Source organism: Abramis brama (genome assembly GCF_963993115.1).
Source record: "Abramis brama genome assembly, chromosome: 2".
NCBI classification, from domain to species: domain Eukaryota; kingdom Metazoa; phylum Chordata; class Actinopteri; order Cypriniformes; family Leuciscidae; genus Abramis; species Abramis brama.
In genome coordinates this window covers 22,487,279-22,500,115 of record NC_139964.1, presented here as the reverse complement: position 1 = coordinate 22,500,115, position 12,837 = coordinate 22,487,279, and the positions used below count along the sequence as shown (strand labels likewise).

General features: G+C 35.2%; 1 protein-coding gene across 2 annotated transcripts in view; it reads right to left on the bottom strand.

The window, feature by feature from the left end:
* The window catches only part of LOC311076523 (uncharacterized protein), a 70,578-nt gene that overhangs the window by 24,639 nt on the left and 33,102 nt on the right, over positions 1–12,837 (bottom strand). The gene's annotated exons all lie outside the window — the stretch shown is intronic.

The window sequence follows — 12,837 nt, the reverse complement described above, 5'->3', positions numbered from 1 at the left end:
GGACGAGTGCAGGGTTTAATATAGAGAACCTCCCCTAGAATTTACATATTGCTGACCAACAAGAATTCAAACTTTGATGCACTGTACATCTTCACAACATACATGTGATGAATGTCAAACAATGTGTTGGGTTCAACATGTAAATTATGAAAATTTGTAAAAATGCACAATAAATATGTGTTACACATTCATAAATATTTCTTAATTTTCTTGAAATTAACTGTATCCTTTTTAATATATTTTGTATCTGTGAAAATTTATATTAGAGCATTTTTTTTTCTTGGATAGTGACAAACAGCACAGCTCATTGTGCAACTTTCTTTATATACTGGTGGAAATTTGTACAATAATTGCCTTCACAGATTTTTGTGAATTTACTCACAAAATTACTTCACACATTAATGCATCTTTAATAATAATAATAATAAACTTTAACTTTACAAACATTCTGAACTTTCTATTGAGTATTATTTGCACTCAGTATCACTATGAGGTGATGAACTTCAGACTGAAATGCTGTGTTAAACACCAATGCACATCTCCTTCCAAAGAAACTTACTTTTACATCCGGCTGAGCTTGAATTATTGGAAAATTACACAACATTGTCAGGGATCAGCCAGGCTCCATCACCACTCAATCACAAAGATCACTGTCACCTTAGTATTAATCACCTGCCCCTGCACATCATCTGCTCATCATCACAGAGACACATATAAGCACACACCTCACTCTGGCACTTTGTCTGGTCTCGTTCATAAGGACTCGCTTAACCCGTCTGCACTTCCCTCCTATGAAGTGTATGCTACGTCTATTCCTCTCCCATCCTGTTTCTCCAAGTCTCCATCGTCTTCCTGGTTTACTTCGTCTGTTGCCTCGTCCGTTCCCTCGTCCAGCTATGTCAGTATCTCCATTTATCATTTCTCAAAGACATTCTCATTTACCTGCACCTGCTGGTGCTCGCAACCTTCTGATAATAATATATGTTTCTCACCCTAACCAATCTTGTTGTGAGTCTCTGTTCTGTAACAAACATAAGGTTCATCACACAACATAAGGTTACTCTACTGTACTGTATGTTGAAGATTATAAATAATGTAATATGTGCAATATTTAATCAGTGCTTATCCAGGTATCAGCAAAATGCTTGTCATTGTTTCAGCAACATTGCCATCAGTACTGTACTGCTTACTAATGCAAATGTTATCGTTTTAATGCAGGCTTCTAGTTATTGCGCATACTGTACTAAGTGACATGCTGTTGTAATCAAAGAGTTGTTTAAGGCTTATCTGGTTGCATACACTCTCAGAAAATAAAGTACATAATTGTACCTTTAGGGGTACAATGGCTTGTCACAATATTGTACCCTTGGCATAGGGTACATATTTGTACCCTTGTGATTTGTATTAAGAGACCAGTCTTGTACCTGTGGTGACAATTTTGTACCTTTATTTAACAGTACAAAAATGGACCCTTCAAAAATGGTACAAAATTGGCTTTGACAGGGTACAATCGTTGACTATAATGAGATTTGTATATATATATATATATATATATATATATATATATATATATATATATATATATATATATATATATATATATATATATATATATATATATATATATATATATATATATATACACATGCTGAATTAAAATCAGAATTTTTTAAATCCTTTTCATTTTCACATTTTCCAACATTTAATTTTAAACTCAAAGTCTAACTGTGACATATAAATTATTATCATCTGAGTAAGTGTCATTTGCCTGAAAGTCCATTTCCTCTCCTTTCATCTCGACGTCGGTTACTTCTATGCCTGCTTCTGATATTTTCTGAAGGACCTCCTCGGTTGAAAGCCCTGTAAGAACCATGAGTAACCGTGCTATGACATCTTCTCCACCGATGGCCAAAAGAAAGAAAGACCGCAAACTGGACGTTCTTTTACGTTGAGATTCAAGCAGCCAATCAGGGCTGGCTCTACATACACTCTCAGAAAATAAAGTACATAATTGTACCTTTAGGGGTACAATGGCTTGTGGGGCTGTACCCTCAAGGGTACAATATTGTACCTTAACCTTTGAAAGAAACGGTACATATATGTACCTTTTAATGCTTTTTGACCCTTAAAAAGGTACATATATGTACCTTGAGGTCCAACAGCAAAAACTCCAGTGTTAAATTAACTCTCCTGGGAGTTTATGAGACTCCAGACTCAAGAGTGTTAAAGTTGATGAGATAATTAAGTGATTAGTTGAGTGATGATTGACCATTATTGAAGACACCTGATGTTAACAAGCAGAATCACTGAAGGAGAAAATATAATTTTTAAGACACCGTTATGGTGATCAGTGTTTGCTTTAGTTGGGCTCTTGACCCTTAAATCATTAACTTTAGATTTTGTTTGGCTGTTGTATCTGAGTTATAACTCTCAGATGAACAAAGAGAAAAGTTAATCAGGTGGTGTTGGTTATGTTTTGACATAATCATAATTTGACCTGAATCACTGAACTCATTTATAGCCTAATCTCTGACTTAAATATATGTTATTTATTACAACATCACTGTGATTCTACAGCAAATGATTTTCAGCATTTTCAGTATAATCCAAAATATTTCCTAACAGATGTTCTGATCAAAAGACTTTAAAAATTACTTTATGTAGACACACTGACATCAATAATCGGCCTGTGAATCTCAACAGTGGTGACAATAATAAAGCATGTTGCAGTGCATTCTGGGTGTCACCAATCAAAACTCATTCATGGCTCCCATCATGCATTGCGGTATGAATAAATTATGATCTGAATTGTCTTACTAATTTCCTTTCCCTAATTGAATATTCTGTTTGTCACCATTGTTGAGATTCATACACTGATTCTTGATGTCTGTGTGCGCCTTAAAGAAATATTTGTTTTATTAGAACAACTTTTACGAAATCCTTTAGATTATTTAAAAAATTCTGGATCTTATGCTGTCATAAACAATATACATTTAAGTCAGAGATTAGACTTTAAATGAGTTCAGAGATTCAGGTCAAATTATGATTATGTCAAAACATATCCAACACCACCTGATTAACTTTTCTCTTTGTTCATCTGGCTGTTATAAATCAGATACAACAACCAAACAAAATCTAAAGTTAATGATTTAAGGGTCAAGAGCCCAACTAAAGCAAACACTGATCACCATAACGGTGTCTTAAAATATATATATTTTCTCCTTCAGTGATTCTGCTTGTTAACATCAGGTGTCTTCAATATTGCTCAATCATCACTAAATTAATCACTTAATTAGCTCATTAACTTTAACACTCTTGATTGTTAATTTAACACTCATATTTTAACACTTTAACACTCTTGAGTCTGGAGCCAAATAAACTCCCAGGAGAGTACATTTAACACTGGAGTTTGTGCTGTGTTATAATGATTTAATATCAGTAAATTGACTTACAAAACTTTTATTTCCTTTATTTCAAGGCTACTCAAATATAGTGGTAAGTTAAAATCTACCGTAAATGATTAAGGTATCATTAAAACCTTAAAAAAACAATTTTTACAAAAAAAATTTACTTAGCAGAGGCTGTCTTTTGATATTGTACCGTAACCTTTAAAAGAATCGGTATATATGTACCTTTTAATGCTTGGGGACATATATGTACCTTGGGGGACAGAAATGGACTCCCACTGTACCCCTATTTCTGACAGTGTAGAATAAAGAATGAGCATTTTTTTTCAATCCGATTATTGCAGCATTTTGTGTTAATTGGAATTCAGTACGACAGGAGTGGAAATCATTTTCATTAATGAGGAAACACACTGTATTTCATAGCTTAGCTGCGCACTGTATATACTTAGAGCTACAGGGTGTATGCTTCCCCTGCCAACTACACTAGTTTTAATACTAGTCCTATGGTTATATAACATGCTTGTTGTATCAGTTTTGTTAATTTTGATTTAAACTTGGAGAGCGAGTCTGAGCCCCAGACATTATCAGGGAGGCTATTCCACTAGTCCTTAGTTTGTAATACTTAAGTCCCACTTATATTTTTTTATTATTGCTTTGCATTGTGCAAAATTATCAAAATGAGTACTGATGCTGTGGAATCCCCTGTGGAACAGTGAGGCAAAGGAAAATGGTCAGATTCACCCTTTATTCAAATAGTATTAAAAATGTGTTAAAGATTTTGTAAGCATATCGTGTAGTTGTGCCTGGAGTCAATTGTTTATTTGTGATGACACAAACATTCCAAATTGTACAGACATAAGTTTTAGCCAGGCTGTCATTCAAAGAAATGATGAACACATGAAAAAACAAGAGAGGACAATGAAATATTAATAAATGACTATGTTGCAGACAATGTATGATTTTTTTTTCTCCTGTGAGCTTTTTAGTTTTTCTAAAACCTGTAGCTGTAGTTTGCCCCTTTTTTGTCACTTATTATTCAACAATATTATTGATCTGCCAGCATTGACACCATTATATGAGAACTTAACTGAGCTGGACGATGACATCACTGTTTTCTCCAGAGCGGCTGTATAGATAAATGAACTAAATAGATAACTAATGATTTTTTTACAATGGAAATGAAAGCTTTAGTGTAAATTCTGCCACGAAGACTAAATTGTTACATCACTTATTACCTTCTCATCTATCCAATCATGTTCTAATACTTGCAGTATAAAAGATCGGTACTTACACACATCTGAGTTCACAGATGCTGACGCCAACATTCGCCTCCATCCTCCCCACCACCACCACCAGGATGGTCCCTTCCCATACCTCACAGGGGGTCTCTCACTCTAACTCACTCTCACTCTCTAGGGGTCGGCTGCGCCCCTGCCTTCGTCTTCAGGCAGGAAATGCAGATTCTGTTACCCTCGGATTGCGAGCTACGGACAGGGCCTACACCAAAATACTTTATAGCACAATACTTGCTTGCTGGGCTGTTAATAAATGTATACTTTGTCTTTCTGGTAGAAATGAATCAACACTAAACTTACTTAAGCTGGACAATGACACTATTTTCTTCTAGAGCTGCTGTACACCCAAGACTAACTTGTTGCATTATTTTCCTGTTATCTCTGTAAAGCTGCTTTGAAACAATCTGTATTGTAAAACGCACTATAGAAATAAAGGTGACTTGAAATAATTTTGTCAGATAAATACCTTCACTAAGTTTAGTGTTTTGTTCTTCCCTCATATTTTAAAATATTTAAAAATATATAAATATTAAAATATTTTCCTCATAATTTGATGGTTTAAGCCAGAGGTCTTCTGATTCAGGTGTGTTTGATTAGGTTTGGAACTAAACTTTGCAGGACAGTGGCCCTCCAGGAGCAGGATTGAAGACCTCTGGTTTAAGCAAACTTGTAGGATCATTAAAACAACAACAACAACAACAACAACAACCTCAGAACATCACTTTTGGCCACTACTGTATTATTTGGTGTGGTTAGTGCCACAATAGTGCTATTTGAGCCTGCTAACTGTGGACTGAAGGGCCCGAGTCATCACCGGTGCACTGCTGCATTTTTCCATTCGCCAAAAATATAATTATTACTTTCATTCCATTTCATTGCTATAAAATTTCTTAAAGGTAAGTTACAAAAAGAATACTTTAATGATTAAACTTCTTTATCGTTTGTTCAAGTCCATCATCATTTAACTTCAGTACATCATATTTTCATTGAAAAGTGCGCAGCCTCCTCCTCCCTTCTGCCATCTTGTTACTCCTAACTCGGTTATAGGAGACCTCTCCAGCACTCTTAAATAATTTAGGAGCTGAGACCATGTCTTGACTCTTAGGAACCTTTATGAATCACACTTATTCTTAAGTTTAGGAATAAGAGTAAAATTACGTTATTCTTAGAATTTTTACAGACTTTACTGTAAAAACTGAAGTCCTTATCACTTCAGTCCTCCCTAAAATAGGCCTAGCACTGTTCCTGGTCACAGACACTGAGAAGTGCCTTTAATTTCACCGAGCTGACTGCACATTTAAAAGCCCATTGATTACTTTTTAAATAATCTTCTAATAAACATAATTATTTAGGCCTATTGATTCAGATTGATTTAATGTGCACGAAAATGTGTGAGTAGTGTTGATTTATTTTTGTACTGTGGATTCATTTCTTATTTCAGTTTTTTTGTGGAAGCACTGCTTCCTTTTCCACCTCGAAGCTAAAACCCAAAGACAAGGTGGAGAAAAAGCTAAAGCAGAAGTGAAAGTGCAGAAAATTAAAATTCCCAGTGTTAATACTGTTCGGTGTTTATATGGGAACCATCAGCAGTGTGTTAAGATATTTAAGTTCTTTAAAAAGAAGCTACTTCAAAACAGATGTGCACTGACTTTGTTTAGATGCTTCTTTCTAAACAACGTGACTGTATTATAAAACGGATAGTTTCCGGTCCTTGATTCTGATTGGTTGAGCCGTGTTTGAAGCCGTTGTAAATTACTCCACAAACCCACACCTGTGAGCGCATAACATTAGTATTACTGCGCAACTGCAGTTTGTGATTCTGTAAAACAAATTGCTGCACCAAATTGTTTCAAAATGACAGATTTAGTTTTAAATTCTGACTTAATGGGTGTTTTAAGCGTGGATGAGTGGTGGAAACAGTTGGAAAGGACATAGAAAGAAGATAAAAAACAAAGCAGACACTCTGAAATTAATGAGAGAGAAACGGAAGATCTGGAAAAGTGCTCAGTGTGGACTATTCGCTGTTTTCAGAATTGGTGTGCTGAGAAAGAAGCTACGTATGTCTTAAGTCTGCAAAAATCTAAGAATAACGTAATTTTACTCTTATTCCTAAACTTAAGAATAAGTGTGATTCATAAAGGTTCCTAAGAGTCAAGACATGGTCTCAGCTCCTAAATTATTTAAGAGTGCTGGAGAGGTCTCCTATAACCGAGTTAGGAGTAACAAGATGGCAGCAGAGAGGAGGAGGCCGTGCACTTTTCAGTGAAAATATGATGTACTGAAGTTAAATGATGACGGAGTTTATCAAACAATAAAAGTTTGATCATCAAGGTGTAGGGTTGAAAATAATTCAAGATATTTGAAATGAAAAAAGACATTTGCTTTACTGTTTTCCACCCCCTCTTTCCCCAATGACCATTTGGAGTCCCTAAAGACACAGAGATGCTGATAGTGATTAAGGCCTGTAGGCCAAGATGTGTGTACTTCGGTGTCGATGAATTGTCACACCCAGAGGTGGGAAATCCAGGGGCCAATGAGTAGAAGTCCTGCCATATGTTTATTCCACCCATGAACTCAGCAGCTGATTTCACTAATTAGTTCTCTCTCCTGTCTGAATTAGCAAATCCAGGTGATTGGAACAAAATACTGAGGAGGACTTTTACTTTCTGAACCTGGACTTTACACCTCTGCATAGCAATGCCACATGTCAGCCAAGAGCAAAGAAATAAACCAGAACTGGACCATATCATAGCCACAAAATCTGTGTATATTAAATATGGAGTAATTTCAGCCACAGCCTCAGATGAAATCAACTGAAGAGAAAAAAAGACATTAAATCTGTGAAGATCTCAGCAGAGGAGGATTAAACAACTCCACAAACAGCATTACCAGCTTCACTTATTACTAACCAGACTGACTTTATTTTTCTGGCAGACGTCTACAAAAGGTTTTATTGAGAATTAACAGGTGTTTAACTCTAATGCGTTTCATTTGAAGTCACCATATCAGTGATTAGTGTTTCCATTAGTTGGGCTCTTAACTCTTATTATATATATTGTGTGTTTTTTGGCTGCTGTGACAGTGTGTTTGTCAAACACATTTGCAGCAGCAAAGAATCACTGTTATGGTGACTTCAAATTAAACATCTCAATAAGGACTTCTAACAGAAATAAAGTCAGTCTGGTTAGTAATAAGTGAAGCTGGTAATGCTGTTTGTGGAGTTGTTTAAAAAAAAAAATCTTTCTTTCAGGCACACACAGACGTCAAGATTCAGTCAATGCATCTCAACATTGGTGACGAGCAGAATATTCAATTAGGAAAAGTAAATTACATAGACAATTCAGATCATAATTTATTCATACCGCAATGCATGATGGGAGCCATTAATGAGTTGTGATTGGTGGCAGCCACTGCAACATGCTTTATTATTGTCACCATTGTTGAGATTCACAGGCTGATTATTGATGTCTGTGTTTCTAATTAAATTCACTTCAAAGTCTTTTGATCAGAACAATGTTTATTAAATATTTTGAATTATAAGTAAAGTACTGATAATCGTAGGCTGAAGAATCACAAAACTGCTGCTAACAAGTTAAACCAAACTATCTCAATAAGTTTCATTTTTCACATCACAGCATGATTATGTCAAAACATAACCAACACTATCAGATCACATTTTACTTTGTTCATTTAAATGTTATAAATGAATAACAGCAGACAAACAACAGTAAAAATTAAAGTAAACATATAAGGGTCAAGAGCCCAACTAAAGCAAACACCCATCGCCATAATGGTAACTTACAATTTGTGATTTTCTCCTTCAGTGATTCTGCTTGTTAACATCAGGTGTCTTCAATAATGCTCAATCATCACTTAATTAATCACTTAATTATGTCATTAACTTTAACACTCTTGAGTGTGGACTCATATACACTTCCAGCCCCAGGAGTGTTAATTTAACACCGCTCCATCTGAAAGCAGGTGATGGTGATTTACTACTAATCAAGGAACCGGCTTTTCTGATGAGATGCGCATAACAATATCGTGCGATATATCGCCCAGCCCTAGTTCTGGTTTATTTCTTTGCTCTTGGCTGACATGTGGCATTGCTATGCAGAGGTGTAAAGTCCAGGTTCAGAAAGTAAAAGTCCTCCTCAGTATTTTGTTCCAATCACCTGGATTTGCTAATTCAGCAGGAGAGAGAACTAATTAGTGAAATCAGCTGACTGAGTTTATGGGTGGAATAAACATATGGCAGGACTTCTACTCATTGGCCCCTGGATTTCCCACCTCTGCTTGCAGTCTGAACCCCTTCAGGAATTCCACCCATACAAAGGTATTCTTTTTGTAACTGACCTTTAATAAATTTTATAGCAATGAAATGAAATGAAAGTAATAATTACATTTTTGGTGACTGTAAAAATGCAGAAGTGCATGATAACTTGAGCTCTACAGTAAGCAGTGTCTGAAATACCACTATTGTGACACTAACCACACCAGACCAACAGTAGTGGCCAAAAGTGATATGCAGAGTGTTTTTTTGTTTGTTTTTCTTTTACTACAAGTTTGCTTAAACCATCAAATTATGGGGAATATATCTTTATATTTATATATGTTTTTAGATATTTTAAAATATGAGGGATGAACAAAACCCCAAACTTTAGTGAAGGTATTTATCTGACAAAATGATTTCCAGTCAAGTCACCTTTATTTATATAGCGCTTTTTACAATACAGATTGTTTCAAAGCAGCTTTACATTGATTACAGGAAAATAATGCAATAAAGTTAGTTTCTGCTGTACAGCAGCTCTAGAAGAAAATAGTTTCAGTGATGTCATTGTCCAGCTGAGCTCAGTTCAGTTCAGTTCTGAGACAATGGAGTCAATGCAGGCAGATCAGTAATATTGTTGAATATTAAGTGACAAAAAAGGGCAAACCGTTTTAGAAAAAAAAAAAGAAAGAAAAGAAAAAAAAAACATACATTGTCTGCAACATAGTTATTAATATTTCATTGTCCTCTCTAGTTTTTTCTTGTGTTCTTATATTTATTTGTATGATAGCCTGGCTAAAAATTATATCTGTACTATTTGGCATGTTTCATTGTGTTATCACAAATAATCAATTGACTCCAAGCACAACTACACAATACGCTTCTGAAATCGTTAACACATTTTTAATACTATTTGAATAAAGAGTGAATATGTCAATTTTCCTTTGCTGGTGTTACGTCCTATGAGTTTCTTTCTTAACAGAACGAAACAAAATTAAGGTTTTGAAGAGCATTTCGTCTGGGCCCTGCCACAGCACCACAACAACAAGATCCTTTTTAACATCTTTATTCAAAGGCTCTTAACATATAACAGTTTACTTAGAGAATACAACTTAGGGAGGAAACAAAGACTTCAGAAGGGGGCAATGCCAAAATAACAAACAAAAGTTTAGTCTACCTGGGAGTTAAGTTCATACTAAGCCTCTCAAAGAATATAACAAATACATAACAGAAATGTACACTCACTCCCTACCTAACCACAAACCAGGAGAAAACAGGAGATTACAAAGTAAAATGGCGCCCACCTCCCTACAGTTCCGAAGTAAAAAAGAAATAAAAACAAACAATCAGGAGAATAACAGCTTAAATGGCAAAGCAAATCACAAGGTGACTTTACAGTGTTAAAGTTGTAGTCTGGGGCGTCTCACAAGGAAGCAACAGTGCCTTAGGCTAAAGCATTCAACAATAAGCAGGCAATAAAGCAACAGTACTCTAAGCCAAACAAAGGAACATGCAAATAGTCAAAAAGATCCACAAAAATGTGCACGACAGCTTCCAACAACTGGACCTGGCAGAACACAGATCATGCTCTGGAGAAAAGTTTGATTGAAAGTTCTGCTTGCTTTTATACTGCTTCCCTCCTGGTTGGTAAGCAGGTGCAGCTGGGGACGCAATCCTCTACCTGCCAGAGTGAAAGAGTGGGAGGAGCCAAAGTAGAGCTGGAGACACAAAACAACAACAAAAGAAAGAAAGAAAAAAAACATACCACAGTACCGTGCAGCTCTCACAAAAAAAATATACGTCTTTGGATGTAACAGCTGGACATCGCTTTTGGCCACTACTGTTTGGCAGAGGTGGAAAGTCCAGGTTCAGAAAGTAAAAGTCCTCCTCAGTATTTTGTTCCAATCACCTGGATTTGCTAATTCAGCAGGAGAGAGAACTAATTAGTGAAATCAGTGTTAAATGAACTGGGAGTTTATGTGTTAAAGTGTTAAAATATGAGTGTTAAATTAACATTCAAGAGTGTTAAAATTAATGAGCTAATTAAGTGATTGATTGAGTGATGATTGAACATTATTGAAGACACCTGATGTTAACAAGCAGAATCACTGAAGGAGAAAAATCTAAATTATAGTCACCATTATGGGGACCAGTGTTTGATTTAGTTGGGCAGTTGACCTTTAAATGTTTAACTTCAGATTTTGTTTGGCTGCTGTAACTGAGTTATAACAGCCAGATGATCAAAGAGAAAAGATGAACAGGTGTTGGTTATATTTCAACATAATCATCATTTGACCTAAATCATTGAACTCATTTAGAGCCTAATCTCTGACTTAGATGTATATTGGTCATTACTGCATCACAGTGATTCTACAGAATAAGATCCAGATTTTTCAATATAATTCAAATGATTTCTTTAAAGTTGTTCTGATATAAAAAAATAAAAAAAATAAAAAAAAAATAAAAAATATATATATATATATAATCAACAAGGTAAACCTAACTCTCTAAATGAGTTTTGATGAGTTTGATGTCAAATGATGATGTCAAATGATGACAAAACATAACCAACACCACCTGATCTTGTTCATCTGAGAGTTATAACTCAGATACAACAGCCAAACAAAATCTAACCTTATTATTTTAATGGTCAAGAGCCCAAATAAATCCAACACTGATCACCATAATGGTAACTTTTAATAAATGAGATTTTCTCCTTTGGTGATTCTGCTTGTTAACATCAGGCGTCTTCAATAATGCTCAATCATCACTCAATCAATCACTAAATTATCTCATTAACTTTAACACTCTTGAGTCTGGAGCCAAATAAACTCCCAGGAGAGTTCATTTAACACTGGAGTTTTTGCTGTGTGAGTTCATGGGTGGAATAAACATATGGCAGGACTTTTACTTTCTGACCCCTGGACTTTCCACCTCTGCTGTTTGGCAGGTCATTGACTTTCCAAATGATCTTGCATACAATGATATCAAGCCAAAATGGCCGCCCTCAACCACTGAATCAGCCAATAGTGAGCCTGCAAGGACGAGGTCACTGCAGCATTACACCAATCATTTAATGTAATTATAGTAAAATAATTTAATTAAGACACTGAAACTTTAATATTTAAATGTATTTTTAAAAAAATGCTTTGCATTGTGCAAAATGATCACAAATTAGTATTGATGCTGTGGAATCCATTTCTATTGATATAACTCTTCATTTACAGTTGAAGCAATGATGCAAACATGAGATCCATCAATGGATCCAACAACTCAGGGAAGCTTGCAATCCTCATAAAAGTGGCTTGATTTTGCTGCAAGATTTGAAGATCAGTTGGAAGATTCACCCTTTATTCAAATAGTATTATGTGTTTTTGTAAGCATATTGTGTAGTTTGTGCTTGGAGTCAATTGTTTTTTTTGTAGGCTAATATAACACAACAAAACATGCCAAATTGTACAGACATATATTTTAGCCAGGCAGTCATGCAAATAAATTATGAACACATGAAAAAAAACAAGAGAGAGCAATGAAATATTAATAAATGACTGTTGCTGACAATATTTTTTCTCCTGTGAGCTTTTTACTTTTTCTAAAACCTGTAGCTGTAGTTTGCCCCTTTTTTTGTCACTTATTATTCAACAATATTATTGATCTGCCTGCATTGACACCATTATATGAGAACTTAACTGAGCTGGACGATGACATCACTGTTTTCTCCAGAGCGGCTGTATAGATAAATTAACTAAATAGATAACTAAAGATTTTTACAATGGAAATGAATCAACACTAAACTTACTTAAGCTGCACAATGACACTATTTTATTCTAGAGCTGCTGTATCTATCAGCCGAAACTAAATTTGT